This window comes from Rattus norvegicus, chromosome 7 (assembly GCF_036323735.1).
Source record: "Rattus norvegicus strain BN/NHsdMcwi chromosome 7, GRCr8, whole genome shotgun sequence".
Classification (NCBI taxonomy): domain Eukaryota; kingdom Metazoa; phylum Chordata; class Mammalia; order Rodentia; family Muridae; genus Rattus; species Rattus norvegicus.
The window spans coordinates 12519576-12534721 of NC_086025.1; the positions used below are offsets into that span (position 1 = coordinate 12519576).

General features: G+C 43.1%; 1 protein-coding gene, 1 non-coding gene and 1 pseudogene across 2 annotated transcripts in view; 1 reads left to right on the forward strand and 2 right to left on the reverse strand.

The window, feature by feature from the left end:
* Ftl1l5 (ferritin light chain 1 like 5) overlaps window positions 1-15146 on the forward strand; it is a 576109-nt gene that overhangs the window by 224172 nt on the left and 336791 nt on the right. The window lies entirely within an intron of this gene.
* Window positions 8827-15100, reverse strand: Zfp14-ps1 (ZFP14 zinc finger protein, pseudogene 1; annotated as a pseudogene).
* Window positions 13514-13679, reverse strand: LOC120093963 (U1 spliceosomal RNA). Its single transcript, XR_005487672.1, has one exon. It is a non-coding gene; the product is annotated as a U1 spliceosomal RNA (small nuclear RNA).

A 15146-nucleotide genomic window follows, 5' to 3' on the forward strand; every position in this document is an offset into this window, starting at 1 on the left:
GGCATTGAAAGAGTGTCTGATGTGAATTATGCCTATTTGACTGAGCTGCTAATGTAACCTCTCATTTTGCGATCTATGGTTGTCACCGAGGTCTCTGTGACTGGGGATTTACCCATTCTGTTTACTCTTTCGAAAGTCTGTCTTGAACCCACCCCACCACTATTGACCTCACATAGTCATTTCTAGAGCAAAACATTTTAGGAATGGAGGGACAGATTCTTCGGGAAGTGTAAGTTTGCTCAGTTCCTAGTGGAGCTCCAGAACACTGAACCTGGAATACTTCATAGATGTCTTCCAGGGCAGACATTCCTGATATCCCGAGCATCAGCCTGACTAGGGAAGAAGAACTAAGGTCACAGAGAAATGGCAGGAATAAGAAAGGAAACCTTGAAGAGAAACTAGAATCGAAGGCTACTACTCTAGGTGCTGAAAGCGTTTTAAGAGGCCCGGGAAGAAGCAACGAGCAGATAAGAGATTCCTGCAGTGAGCCAGGGGAAGAATGTGCAGGCTTTAAACAATCTCAGGGAACTGGCAGACAGAGGTATTTTGAGTGATCTTTTAGAAAGACGGGTGTAGATAGGAAAGCTGAAATACTTGAGGCTGCAGCCAACAAGCTGACTAGATTGCGTCTATAGATTTTGTTTAAGAATTTGTTTACTTATTTATTAAAATATGTTTGTGGGCTGGAGAGATGGCTCAGCGGTTGAGAGCACCGACTGCTCTTCCAGAGGTCCTGAGTTCAATTCCCAGCAACCACATCGTGGCTCACAACCATCTGAAATGGGATCTGATGTCTTCTTCTAGTGTATCTGGAGATAGCTACAGTGTGCTCATTTAAATAAAATAAATCTTTTAAAAAATATGTTTGTCACACGTGTACAAGTGCCCGTGGGGGCCAGAAGAGGGCACTGCATCCGCGGAGATGGAGTTATAAGCTGCCGAACATGGGTCCTGGAACAGAATTTGGATACTTTTCAAAAAATAAAAATAATAATAATAAACACTCTAAACCATGGAGTCAGCTCTGCATCCTCCAAGGCTTTAGACTCCCATCCAGCTCTCTCTCCTTCACATTTATAAAAATTACATTTAATAGTTTCTGACAAATTAGTAGGCCTAGATTGAGTTATAGAACTGCCGCTCTCGTGCCCTCGTTACTGTGTCTCTAATTGGCAGTTAGGGATGGCTGGCCAATCTGTCATGATTGCCAGAGTCAGGATGTTGAGTTTTCAACTTTTGAGTTACTTATGGATTAGGAAATATTTGGACTAATTCAACTGGCTTAATTTATGTGAGCACTTATTCATCTTATGAGCCGATTTGTTGTCGTACAACAGTGTGAAAATGTGAGCCTGTGTAGACACTATTTATGCTCATCTACCCATACACAGCTTTACATAGAAAATGCTATACCGTTTATTTCTATTTATCACTGGTTAGTCATAAGCTAAACTGTTAGTTACTGTCTTATTTTTAAGTGCCCGTGTGTGTGTGTGTGTGTGTGTGTGTGTGTGTGTGTGTGTGTGTGTGAATGTATTAAGATCTAGATGTCCAAGAAGGCCAGCAGGGGTGTCAGATTTTTCCAAAGCTGGAGTTACAGGTGCTTGTGAGCTGCCTGACTTGGGTGCCAGGAACCAAACTAAGGTCCTATGGAAGAGCATGTAGCCAGAATCAACAAATCCATTGCCACCCACAACTGGTGAATGGGGATAATCAAATACCTTTATCTCCCTGAGTATGTAAAAATAGTTCACTATGAGAGCTCTCTAAGCTCTCATCTCAGCAAAGGCCTCACTAACTGGTAGGCTTCAGTAACTGTGTGTTGGCATGAAAACCCTCTTTTGGATACTTAACCAATTCAACCTTATACTTCTGCTGCTCTAGAACAACTTCTGGTACCAAAATCTGTAATAATCTGGACTCTAGAAATATATAGAAAGGGGACACATTAGAATGACTTAAAGGCTGTAGTCTAACTAATCTTACTGTGGCTGGCTATGAACAGAAAGTCCAAGAATCTGGTAGTCACTCAGTCCACAAGGCTGAGTGTCCCAGCTGGTCTTCAGTGTACAATGGAATCATGAAGAAGTAGGTTCTAATGCTAGTGAAGGAATGGATTTGCTAGTAAGGTAAGAGCAAGCAGGCAAAGAGCAAAAGCATCCTTCCTCTGTGTTCTTATATAAACGTTCACAAGAAGGTGTGACCCAGAGTAGAGGTAGGTTTTCCCAGCTCAAAAAAAAAAAAATCTGGGTTCAAGTTTTGCCTTTCTACATCAAAAACCTGTATTAGAAGTGGAGCCTCCCACTTCAAATCCAAGCAAAAAACCCCTCACAAACTTGTCCTCTATTTTTGGGTTTTAGTTAATTCCAGATGTAGTCAAGTTGACTGTCAAGAGTAGCCATCACAGGTGGTACTCACTGGCTAGTTCACTTGGTCAAAATAGGACCATGTTCATATGAGAACTAACGAAGAGGTTGATGCAGTCTGGTTTTGAGCTGAAGCCCCTGTTGTGACATATTCTGAGGGAGGAAATCTATGAATCATTTGAACAAACTGTTCCTAAAATAGTAAACCAAGCCAAGGAGGGGGAGTGAGAGAAGAGCAAAACAGACAAAGGGGACTCTCCTGGTCACTCAAAGTCAAGCATGGGAAGACTTGTGTTGAGATGGAGATCGTAAGGAAAAATAGTAGTAATAAAGAAAATGGGGCACGTACTCACTTCTGAAAATATTTAAAGTCTAAGCAGTAGTTCACAGAAGGCTGAATGGTCACAAACAGCTTGTTTTGTTTTGTTTTTAAGAAAACTAGTCCTGAGGATGGGCAATTACCTTCCGAGTATATTCTATATTAACCCCTGCAACAAAAAATGTACAATAGGGGAGAGTTAATGCATCTGGTTTGTGTTCCATTCAGTCACTACGGTGGTGGAAAGAGAAGGGACACATTACTAACCAGGGGATAGTTCAAACCAGATCCAGCTCTAGCAGGTGACTGGGAGGCTAGCACATGACTCTGTCCCCACTTAGGAATGTTTGAGTAGGAAAGACAAGGGAATGGGTGACAAGACAGGGAAGGCCTTTATTCAGAAAAAGGCCTACAAAAGGAGTCAAATCAAAGCTTCTCCATCTGCCAGCGCTACGGTGGTTATAGGGCAGAAAAGAAATAGTGGGGAGGACACTATAAAGCTCCATTTCAGGTCTGCGATTGCCTGTTGCAAGAGGGAGACAATGAGCAGTCAGTTAAACCTAAGCCTGGTTAGCCATTATATAGGATAAATGCTCCATAACCCTGGAGCAGGAACAGCAATAATCTAGAAAGAAAGAAAGAAAGAAAGAAAGAAAGAAAGAAAGAAAGAAAGAAAGAAAGAAAGAAAGAACCACACACACAAAGAATGGCTTTAAATACTGGAAATCAGACTACTGTGGTTACAGAAATCATTTAGTTCAACCAAAATCTAGGTGCTTTACAAAATGGCGTGGCACTGCCTAACATCTCGGTCCCATTCTTTGCCAAGAAACGCAAGCTGTCCCCAACAAGACCATTGGTGGTAGGGTCATGTGCAGGGACCCCTCTGCCGCTACTGCACCTAAAGATGAATGAGGCACGTGGCTCCAGGGGAGGATTGTGGTTTATAGAGAGGTGGATTAGGAACTGTCGTCTGCCATGCTGCTTTACTCAACATGGCTTTCTGTTCTGAAGATTTTATTTTTAGCTGTGTCTGCATCTGTGTGTCTCTCTGTATGTGCACCTTCATCTAGTGTCCACAAGGGCCAGAAAGTCGTGGCGGATCCCCCGGAACTGTAGGTGTGAGCTGCAGAATGTGGGTGCTGGGAACTGAACTCAGGTGCTCTGTAAGAACAGTGCTTCTACCTAATCAAGGAGCCGTCCCTCCATCCCCCAGGCATAGCTTTCTTGGAGACACATTTAATACAAAGGAAGGGGTCTTTAAGTGCAAGCATTTCCTTTCGATATTCCCTTATGCATCCAATACCAACTGACAATGGGAATGGATAGCGATGAACCAGTGTATTCTCTGAAATTATTTTTTACATAATACTAATACTCTTGTGTCTTATAGATTTCAAACTATCTTGGAGAAAAGTAAAGGGAACACCTGAAAGAAAATTAAAATAAGGAGAGGTGGATCAGTGGTTGAAACCCATGGCTGCTCTTCCAGACGACAGGGATTTTAATTCCCAGTACCCATATGAGCAGATCCAACTCCCTCACATGGACACACATGCAGGCAAAACACCAATGTGTATGACACAAATTTTAAAAATTAAGAAATGGGGATAGAAAATGTCATGAATTCTTGATTCCCAAGCTCATCGTGTTCTGTTCGCCTGTTGTCATATTGATAATAAAGAATTTATTCAATTTCTTGAAGGGTAAAGCATACTTAAGGTTTAGTTTCTTTGTGTTTTTGTATGGGTGCTGGTGCATGGGCACATGAGTCAGGCGCATGTTTAGGCCAGAGGTCAATCTTTTTTTTTTTTTTTCTTTTTTTCGGAGCTGGGGACCGAACCCAGGGCCTTGCGCATGCTAGGCAAGTGCTCTACCACTGAGCCAAATCCCCAGCCCCGGGTAAAGCATACTTAGAAAAAAAAAGTTTTAAGTCAAATGGACCTGGAAGCAGAAGTGGGGTGGGGTGAGGGTGGAAGTGGAGGTTGAGGTAGGAGGGTTGTGCAGGTGGGAAGGGTGTTGGGCGAAGGGCGCTGTCCAAAAGCCATAAATTGTTGAATGAAAATCCCCATGGCCGTGATGAGACACCTCTTTATAAGTTCTCAGCTACTGGAGCCCGAAGGCCCCAGTATATGGGCCCACTACTGTCAATGGTGAGGTTGCTATGGGCAAGCCCCTGCTGCTGACAACATACAGAGGTAGGACATGGGAAGTTGGGCTGAGACAGAGCTGGAAATCTGTCTCCTTGCTGACAGGCCTGCACAACGCAGAAAGGTGTCGTGTGGCCTAAGGGAGAGAATTGTTAGCAATGGTACCACTCGGTATGCACCTTGTGTGTTATGACACCAACATGCTAGGCAAGATAGGCAAGAAAGTGTAGCATAATTGTTCTGTGTGAAGCAAAGTGCATTTAAAGCTTCAGCTGTAAGAGAGAGCTAACAGGGTTGGAGAGATGGCTCAGTGGTTAAGAGCACTGTCTGCTCTTCCAGAGGTCCTGAGTTCAAACCCCAGCAACCACATGGTGCCTCACAACCATCTGTAATGGAATCTGATGCCCTCTTCTGGTGTGTCTGAAGCCAGCTACTGTGTACTCATATATATAAAATAAATAAATCCTTTAAAAAAAAAGAGAGAGAGCTAACAGTACTGTAGTTATGGCGAGAGCCCATGGCTGGGAAGGTGTGTGCTTCATGGAGGAAGGAATGGCTATCGTTTGTAAAATGAAGGTTGATGTGTTTACAAAAAGATAAAGAGAGCATATGTCCCAGCCCCAGTGTTGTATTTATAAAGGGATAAAGAGAGGGGGGATATATTCTATGGCGGTCTGAGGAAAGGGGGTGCCTCAGCAGGCCCCTGCTGAGACATCCCTTCCCCTTGAGGGACCAGCCATATGACGATGGTATAGGATAGAATAGAGTTTATTCTGGGCACGGGGAGGGGAGTTAAGAGGGTAGTAGGGCAGAGAAAGAGAGAGAGAAGTAGAGGAGTAGAGGCCGGCCATGAGCACATGCAGGGAAGGGGGAGGAGAATGGGGAGAGAAGGGACAAAGGGGGAAGAGGGTAAGAGCAAGAGGGAAAGAGGGAGCAAGAGGAAGCAAAAGACTAAGGAAGGGGCAAGCAGCCCGTTTTGTACTGTCAGGTATACCTGGCTATTGCCTGTGGCGGGGTGGAGCTTAGACAGAATGCTAACAAATGTGAAATGTCTATCAAATTACCATCTACAAATTGGTGTTTATATCCCAAAAAAAATCAGTTTTCTATCTCTGTCATGGAGGAAAGCTTCTTTATGATGGTAAGTTACTACATTTATTTGTTACTGGTGCAGTTCCTGAGAGGTGACTATCGTTGTGGCCATACATGACATTGGTTATCAGCCATACATGAGGGAGAAGAATCAGACATCTGTAGCCCCACCTCCCGCATTACACATTCCAGTCAGGGAACATCCCAGGCGAAGGGCAGAAGGAATAGAAAAGCAGAGCTGGGTGTTGTCGCATATGCCTTTAATCCCAGCACTTGGAAGGCAGAGACCTCTGTGAGTTCAAGGTCAGCCTGAGTAGGACGGCCAAACCACATAGGGCATAGAGGAGAAACTTGAACAGGAGAGAACCTGTCTTGAAAACAAACAAGAGCATGCAAAGGAACTGGAGTCTTGTTTGGTTATTCCTTGCAAATTTAAACATTTCTCCCGAGGCAGGGAGGAAAGACTCATGTGAATCATTCTCACGACACAAGGCCCAGGCTAGTCAGAGAATTACAGAGTTCACAAGAACCAATCATTAGGGTAAGGAGATCCGACACTGAGAAACTTGGAAGTTGTACAGGAGCAGCGGGAACGAAGCTCTAAGAAACCAAGCCCTATGCTGGGGGCTGGCTTTTCAGTGATTCCTGTGGATTTAAGTAACCTGGGCTCCTGTCAGTCACCACAGGGTCTTATGGTTTCACTGTGATGGACTTGAATGAAATCGTTCAGGTTTCTCCTCTATGCCCTATGTTGTTTGAAAGGAAGCTTGTAATATTGTTGTACCAGGAAACATTTGCGAATACCGAGAGAACCACCGAGGAGTTGCCTTGGTCGGCAGGAGTAGGTGGTGTGTGCTTTTGATCCCAGTACGTCGGAAGCAGAGACAAGTGGAGCTCTGAGTTCAAGGCCAGCCTGTTCTGTAGAGTGAGTTCCAACACAACCAGGGCTATACAGAGAAACCCTGTCTCAAAAAACAACAACAACAAAAAGAATGACCCTAGTCATGATGTCTCTTCACAGCAGTAGAACAGTGTCTAAGACAATATGTAACACTAACACCACTTCTGGGATCATTACCACATCAAGCCACTCACCTGACTATTGGACACCGATATGCATCACTTTCAACTTTATGCTGTATCCTCAAGCCAAAGTTTGTCCTCTACTTTGAGCTTTCCCTCCAACAATGAGCAGCTTTGAAATCAGGAGTCTACCTCAATGTGACATTGTTTAAAACAACCTACTGGGTTGCTCAGGCCTTTAATTCCAGCATTCAGGATGCAGACACAGCTGGATCTTTGAGAGAGGGGAGACCTTTGTTTGCCATACAACACAAAATAAATAAACTTGTAAACACGACCTGATCTCTAATTAATGCATATGTCTCTTGCTTAGTACTTTTTAAAAAGTTAGCATTCTTCTCTCTTCTAGAAACAATTTTTAAATAATTCAACCTCAAGGGAAGGGCACTGTATCTATCAGGCTTCTTTAGAGGAATGGAATTTATTAAGTATTTTGAAGTACTGAAAAAAGTAGAAAGATCTGAGAGCTGAGAACTGGTCATTACTAGGTCCTGAAGGTTGAGGTCTCGGCGCTCAGGGTGAGCGGGTGGGCGAGTGGCTGTGAGGGTTGGTGAGAAGGTCGCTGGGTGAGTAGAGGGGCCTCTGCTGCCTCGATCTGGTGCAAGGAGCCCAGAAGTTTCCTGAACAGCCAATGGTCCCTAGCCACAATGAAGATTTGAAAACACTAGGTCTGATATCTGTGACATCAACATCAGTAGCAACAGGGCAAATTAACTGGTTGGCAAGAGAGATAGCCAACTGAACAAAAGGGAGTAGATCTCCCTTCTACCAGACCCTTTTTTTTTTTTCCTTTTTTCTTTTTTTCGGAGCTGGGGACCGAACCCAGGGCCTTGTGCTTGCTAGGCAAGCGCTCTACCAGTGAGCTAAATCCCCAACCCCTGCCAGGGGGTTTTATCTGGACCAGAAGGTGCCACCTATGATAGGGTAGGTCTTCTCACATCGAGAGAATCAGGACAGAGCTTCATCTGAGGCTCAGCTGTTTCTAATCTGTGGCAAGCTGACATGAAAACCAAGCAGCCTAGACATATAAGAAAGTAATTTTAGAAAATAAACATTAGAGAGAGAAAAAATACGCAAAACACGAACAATACAAAACCAATAGAAAGATGGTTTAAAGGGGTTGGAAGACATCCCCATGAATAAATGCACTTTGCAAGCATGAAGACCTGAGTTTGAATCCTTAACACTCACGTGAACCTGGGAATGGCTTCAACCATGGCCTCAGTTATGCCCATATACCCAGCACTATGGGGAATAGAGGAGGTGGATGACTGGCTTTGACTGGCTGTCAGTTTGGCTCATGGTTCAATGAGAGATGCTTTCTCAAGTGAACAAGGCAGAGAGTGATAAAGCGGGCCACCCATTGTTATTGTTACCCTGGCCTCAGTATGAACATGGACACACACACACGTACACACACAGAGATGCAAACAGACACACACACAGAGACACACAGACACACGCAAACATACACACACAGAGACACACAGACACACATAGAGACACAAACATACACATATACACAGACACATATATACAGACACACACACACACACACACACACACACCAGATGTACAAACACATGGTCTTACATACACACACTTAAAATTTTTTGTTCATAAAAAGAATAAAAGTACACACAAAATGGTCAGACCCAGGCACATAAAAGTCGGGCAAAAATTCCAATGTTCTCTCTCTCTCTCTTTTTTTTTTTTTTTTTTGGTTCTTTTTTTTTTCGAAGCTGGGGACCGAACCCAGGGCCTTGCGCTTCCTAGGTAAGCGCTCTACCACTGAGCTAAATCCGCAGCTCCAATGTTCTCAAAAACTCATTTTTAATTAGCCAAAATTGCTTGACAAAAGGCATTTATGAATATTGGCATGTTACAATTAAATGTCAATTCAACAATAAATCGAGCACAATTCACAGCGCAAATAGAAACATACCAGATTTGATGCAAAATCACCCATTAAACTATAGATTGCTGCTTTTTTGTTTGTTTGTTTTCAAATAGAGTTTTATTTCCCTTAAGCCTGTTTAAAACAGCATTTCAGTCCCCAGGGAACCATGGTTAACAATCATGCATGGTGGAGAAAACAATAGCCAACAGTCTAAAGCGTACACAACCCTGATATCAGCTTCTCCCTTCATGGATGGAGATGGCACATGGCCTGAGCTGGCTGAGAGCTTTAAGGAGTTTCTAAGTCCTCTAGGAAGAATATTTTTCCTGAACCTAGTCCAAAGGTTGGATTCTAAGCAAAATACAAAGAAAATGAATTTATCCAAGCTTTGTCCCCCAGTTAGACAAATTCCCCATAGCTCCATCATTGGAAATTAGGTCTTTGTCCTCCGATGTGGGCCTCTGGGGTGTAGGTTGCTAGTACAGAATCACCAGCACTATTACAAACCACATCTCATGGTCTCTGAAGATGAGTTCTCGGTAATGGCAAGCTAATTATGTGATTGCTGCTTTAAGAAACCGTACAGAGAGGTTGGGGGTTTAGCTCAGTGGTAGAGTGCTTGCCTAGCAAGCACAAGGCCCTGGGTTCGGTCCCCAGCTCCGAAAAAAAAGAAAAGAAAAAAAAAAAAGAAAGAAACCGTACAGAATCATTTCACCGTGATTTACTTTCTTTCTACGGCTGTTTTGTTTTGTTTTCTTCAAATGTGCTACTTACTGTTCTCCATTCCAGGGGTATAAGCTGTCATCCTATCTCATATACTCGCTTTACACTTACGTTGTAAAACAAAATTTAGAAATAAGAGCCCAGAATTAACTACTGGGCTGGAGAGATGGCTCAGTTTTTAAGAGCACTCCCTGTGTTTATAAAGGGCTTGTGTTCAGATCCCAGCGCCTACAAAGCTGCTCACAACCATCTGTGACTCCAGGCACTCTTCACCAGGCACTACACACATGTGACACACATTCACACATGCAGGCAAAACACTCATACACATGAAGTCAATGAGTCTAAAAAGATTTTCTAAAGTAAATTCTGCATTTAAAGTTACTCTAGGGTAGTTTCTTTCCTGTCTGTGAAACTAACTGTGCTAATAATGAGAGGCTTTTCAATGTTGCCAACACACAAAAGGTGTCTCTCTGCTAAGACTTTAAATTTTTTTATCTTATTGTGTGTAGCGATAATTGGCTTGCATGTATGTCTGTGTGCCATGCACATGAAAGTCCCCTGAGGTCAGAAGAGGGCACTGCGTCTCTTGGAACTGGAGCTGGGACAGTTGTGGGCTTCTGTGTAGATGTTGGGAATCAAATGTGGGTCCTCTGGATGAACAGTCAGTGACTTAACCACTGAGCCGTCTCTCCAGCCCCTCTCTAGTTGACTTCTTGTACATATTTAGAGGAAGCAGGAAAGTGAAGGCTTCTACATTGCAAACATGAACCAGGTTTCTCTGCAATCTAATCATTACCGTGCCTTTTCCGTGATCTGGGACTACAAAAATGTTTGAACATCACTTGTACTCATGTGGCTTTTCACCAGTGTGACTTCATTCATGTAATTGAAGAAAAATTTTAGTACAAAAACCATTTCTCCTCCTCCTCCTCCTCCTTCTTCTTCTTCTCCTCCTCCTCCTCCTCCTCCTCCTCCTTCTTCTTCTTCTCCTTCTCCTTCTCCTTCTCCTTCTCCTTCTCCTTCTCCTCCTCCTCCTCCTCCTCCTCCTCCTTCTTCTTCTTCTTCTTCTCCTTCTCTTTCTTCTCCTTCTTTCTTCTCCTCCTCCTCCTCCTCCTTTTCCTCCTCCTCCCTCTTCTTCTTCTTCTCCATCATCATCATCTTGGTCTTATTCTAGATAGGGTTTCTCTGTTTTGAGACAGGACAGCCTTGTCTGTCCTAAAACTCCCTCTGTAGACCAGGCTTGAACTCACAGGGATTCTCCTGCCTCTGCCTCCCAAGTATTGGGACTAAAAGCATGCACCACCACTGCCTGGCTTCCATATCATCTTTTAAAAGGTTCTCCTCTACTGCGGCTATTTCATGGGTTTTTTGTTTTTGTTTTTGTTTTAAATCAATCCTAAAGGAGACTTTCACACATTGGTAGCAAAAGCCCTCCTTCCCTTCAGTGAGCTTATGTGACAGCAACGCAGCCATTTAAAGGCTGTAAACATTGCTTCCAAACAAGCCTATGGATTTATGCCCTTGACAGTAGCTTGCCCATATTGCTTACATGCATATGGTTTCCAGTCAGTGTTAGGTTCTCTCGTGCTTTTTAAGGTGACTAAGAGACCGAAAGTCTTTCCCACATTTCTTACATTCACGGGGTTTCTCTCTGCTGTGCATCAACGCACGGTACTGAAGAGAACTTAAATGAGTGAAGGTTTTGCCACATTGCTTACAGATGCAAGGCTCCTCTCCAGTGTGAATCACTTTATGTTTCTGCAAAGCACTCTCAGAGCTCACCACTTTCTCACATTGTGAACAAACGTATGGGTTGTACCACTGTGGGTCTTCTCATGACTCTGAAAGGTAGTAGAGCAGAAAAGCCCCTTCCCACATTGTTTGCACATGTAGGGTTTGAAGTCACTGTGGCTTACTTTATGTCGTCTTAACCAAGTCAAAGACAGAAAGGCTTTTGCTCACTGCTTACACACATAGGGCTTCACACCAGTGTGAATTCTCTCATGTCTTAGAGGAGAACTGGACTGTAAAAAGGCTTTCCCACACTGCTTACACATATAGGGCTTCTCTCCAGTGTGAATCCTGTCATGAACTTGTAGGGAACTTGGGAAAGGAAAGGTTTTCCCACAGTGCTTACATATAAAGCATTTCTTTGCATGGTAATGTTGTTCACACCTCTTCAAGGACGGGAGGGAAGTAAAACCTTCCCCACACTGCTTACATTTGTGGTGTTTTTCTTCAGCAGGAGTCCTTTCATGATCTTGAGCAAGTCTGAAGTCTTCACCAGGCTGCGTAGTTTTATTAGATTTCTCTGTATGCTCAGGACTTCGGGGGACTGGGGAGAGCCGGAGGTGTCCTCAGATTCCTATTATTATACACATCCCTTCCATGTTGCTGAATTTCATTCGACCTCTGCCCTGGCCTAGGTTTCAGTCACACGTTTAGAGCTAAATGGCCAATGAGCACATTGACAAACCCATTTCTTTGACATATATGTACTCCTGGATGAAATTTATGGTTCACGGTGCCCTCTGTAGAGAGTTTGAAGATCTCTGCACACTCATGATCCTCTTTACCGTCATGGAGTTTCTCCACCAGTTGACATCTGTAAGAAATGAAAAAGTGACTTGCTCATGTTTTGATTATTAATGAATTACTAGTAGAAATATTGGTTCTATGAATTCTGAGGATCATGAACATATTTTGACTGGACGCTATGCAGCATGATTTGAAGATAGCCATAATAAAAGCAAGTGGTATAATGTTTGGCAAACATCGAAGGTATGTCACATTTAAACAGACATTTCAGTACTAATGTTGTGCACAACTTGATGCACAATACTAATGACAAAAATCATGTTGTATTTTGGACTACTTGAACGTTGTGGTGTTTTGAATAAAAATGGCCCCTATAAACTCATAGGGAGTGGCAATATTGAAGGTGTGGCCTTGTTGGAGGAAGTGTGTCACTAGGTGGATTTTGAGGTTTCACAGGGTCAAGCCAGGCTCAGCATCATTCTCCCTTCTGCCTGAAGCTCCTCTTCAGCACCACATCCGCCTACATGTCACCATGCTTTACGCCAGGACAGTAACAGACTAAACCTCTGAGCCTGTAAGCCAGCTCCAATGAAATGTTTTCCTTTGTAAGAGTTGCTGTGGTCATGGTATCTCTTCACAATAATAAAAACACTATCCGAGACAAATGTCTATATTGAGGTGTCTTTGGGTTTTTCTTTGCTTGTTTGTTTTTGAGATAGCGTCTCACTTTGAAGTGCTGAGTGGCATGTAAATCAGAGAACCACCCGCTTTTGACTCCCAAGTGCTAGGATTAAAGGTACAACCCCAATCCCACCTATATGTGTTATATCAACTATTTGTTCCTGTGCAAAGGGTTCTCTGATTTTTGTTTCATATGCACCTCCTACCTGAGATGGTAGATAAACTGATACTTCATTTTCCATAATGTATATGGTGTAAAGTTTGTACATGTGATGTATGATTGAGTTTCACTCCTGGCATCATGACACTCCCATTGTTTCCAATACTTGAATATCTGAGATGTTCTTACTGACGACGTGAAACATATTGGCAATTTTGGAGACAATTTCCTGAGATCAACTCATGTTGAAGCTTGGTATATTTGTATCTTTTATCTCTTGGTAAAATGTCCTATGATACCATAATCCTTGAGGAGCCTGGATTACCTTAGTTTTCTCCCAGAATTTTGGTATTCATTTTTCAATCTTTTGGTGTTTCCTAAAATACAAATTAAGATCAATAATAATCATGATATTGCACTAAAAACATTAGTAGAGTCCAGCTAAAGTCGTGAAGTAATCCCATTTCACATATTTACCCACCCACCCCCCCTTTTTTTAAGGTCAGAGTGTGAACACAGTCTATATCCCATTACCACCAATCATGCACTCAAGTTTTCTGCATTTGGGGAAATCTCAGGGGTCAGCACATCCCAAGTACAGTAGATGAGCCTCACTCTAGGAAAACACCTTCATGATCATGGTGTCTCCCTGCCCGGAAAGTATAACCAAATGGTTCTTTACCGTATTTCAGTTCCTGCAGCAGCAATGATGAATGACCTATTATGAGAACGATGTCTTTACCTGTGGAGACCACATTTCTCAAAATTCCCTTCATCACGTCTTTGTAGGGCTCCTTTAGGGATAGATCCAGCAGAGCCCACTTCTTCACGGTGAAGTGCACAGCTGCATCCTCAAAGGTCCCCGACTCCTGAAAGAGCCCACATGCATTTTGACAGGGACAAACTTCATGGTACCAGAGGCCTAGGCTTCACAAGGACTTACTGTGAGACCATATTCCAAGTTCCATATATTCAAGTTGTCTTGGTCACCATGCTCTCAAGCTGTTCACACATACGAATATTCTCTAATACAGCAGTTCTGACAGTCGACTGGAACACTCTGGTAAAGCATCAGCAGAACAGGACAACCCTTGCCTTCATAAGTTGTGCTAATTTCTCTTTGTCAATTGAGTCACTGTAACAACTTATAGAACAAATTTTGATTATCAAATCTCCCAAAGAAAATCTGGTATTAGCTATCCCGAGACTACATATTTTTATAAATGCTGAAGGAATAAGTTCTATTTTTCTTGGTATCTGGGACTATGATTAAGAGTGACTCCTCCATACATAATGGTAAAATGATGTGGCTTTCCTAAACAACTGATGTCAACAACGTCTCACCTTTATATCACCCGTTCTCTCTGAACCCATACTGCATTTCCATGTGGTTATCAGAGAGAAACTATTTGGTTAGTTTCAGAATATTGTCTGAACGATGAAGCTTGAAGAAGCTGATTCAAGCTAGATAGTGGTGGTGTGTGCCTTTAACCCCAGCACTCAGAAGGCAGAGATAGGTGGACTTCTGAGTTCCTGGCCAGACTGCTCTCCAGGGTGAGTTCCAGGATAGCTGGGACTGCACAGAGAAACCATGCCTCAAAAAAAAAAAAAAGAGCTGGTTCTGGTTGAGAGCACTGGCTGCTTTTCCAGAGGACTGGAGTTCTATTCCCAGCACCCTCCTGCCCTACCAAAACCAGAGAGAGAGTTCATTTAGGTTAGGAACTAGAGAAATCTCTTGTGTACTGTATTGATACATCACCTGTCAATAAACAAACATACCGCCCACAGGAAAGGGTAGAATAGAAGGTGAGACGTATGGTAGACATAAAGGATTCTGGGATAAAGCCAGGCCTGCACTTGGGGATGGGGGTGGGGAGGCACAAATACAAGAGAGCTGAGCAGACTAACTAGTCACTTGGCAGAAAGTAGATTAGAATAAACGGAATATAAATTATGAGGTTATTGGAGAACAAGCCAAAGCTTACAGCCAAGGTGTTTGTAAACATAATTGAGTCTCAAAGTCATTATTTCTGGGAAGAGGGGCATGGGAGGAAAAACACCGCTCAACAGAGTTGCTTTGGTCATGGAGTCTCTTTACAACAATAGAACAGTGACTAAGACAACTAGGCAT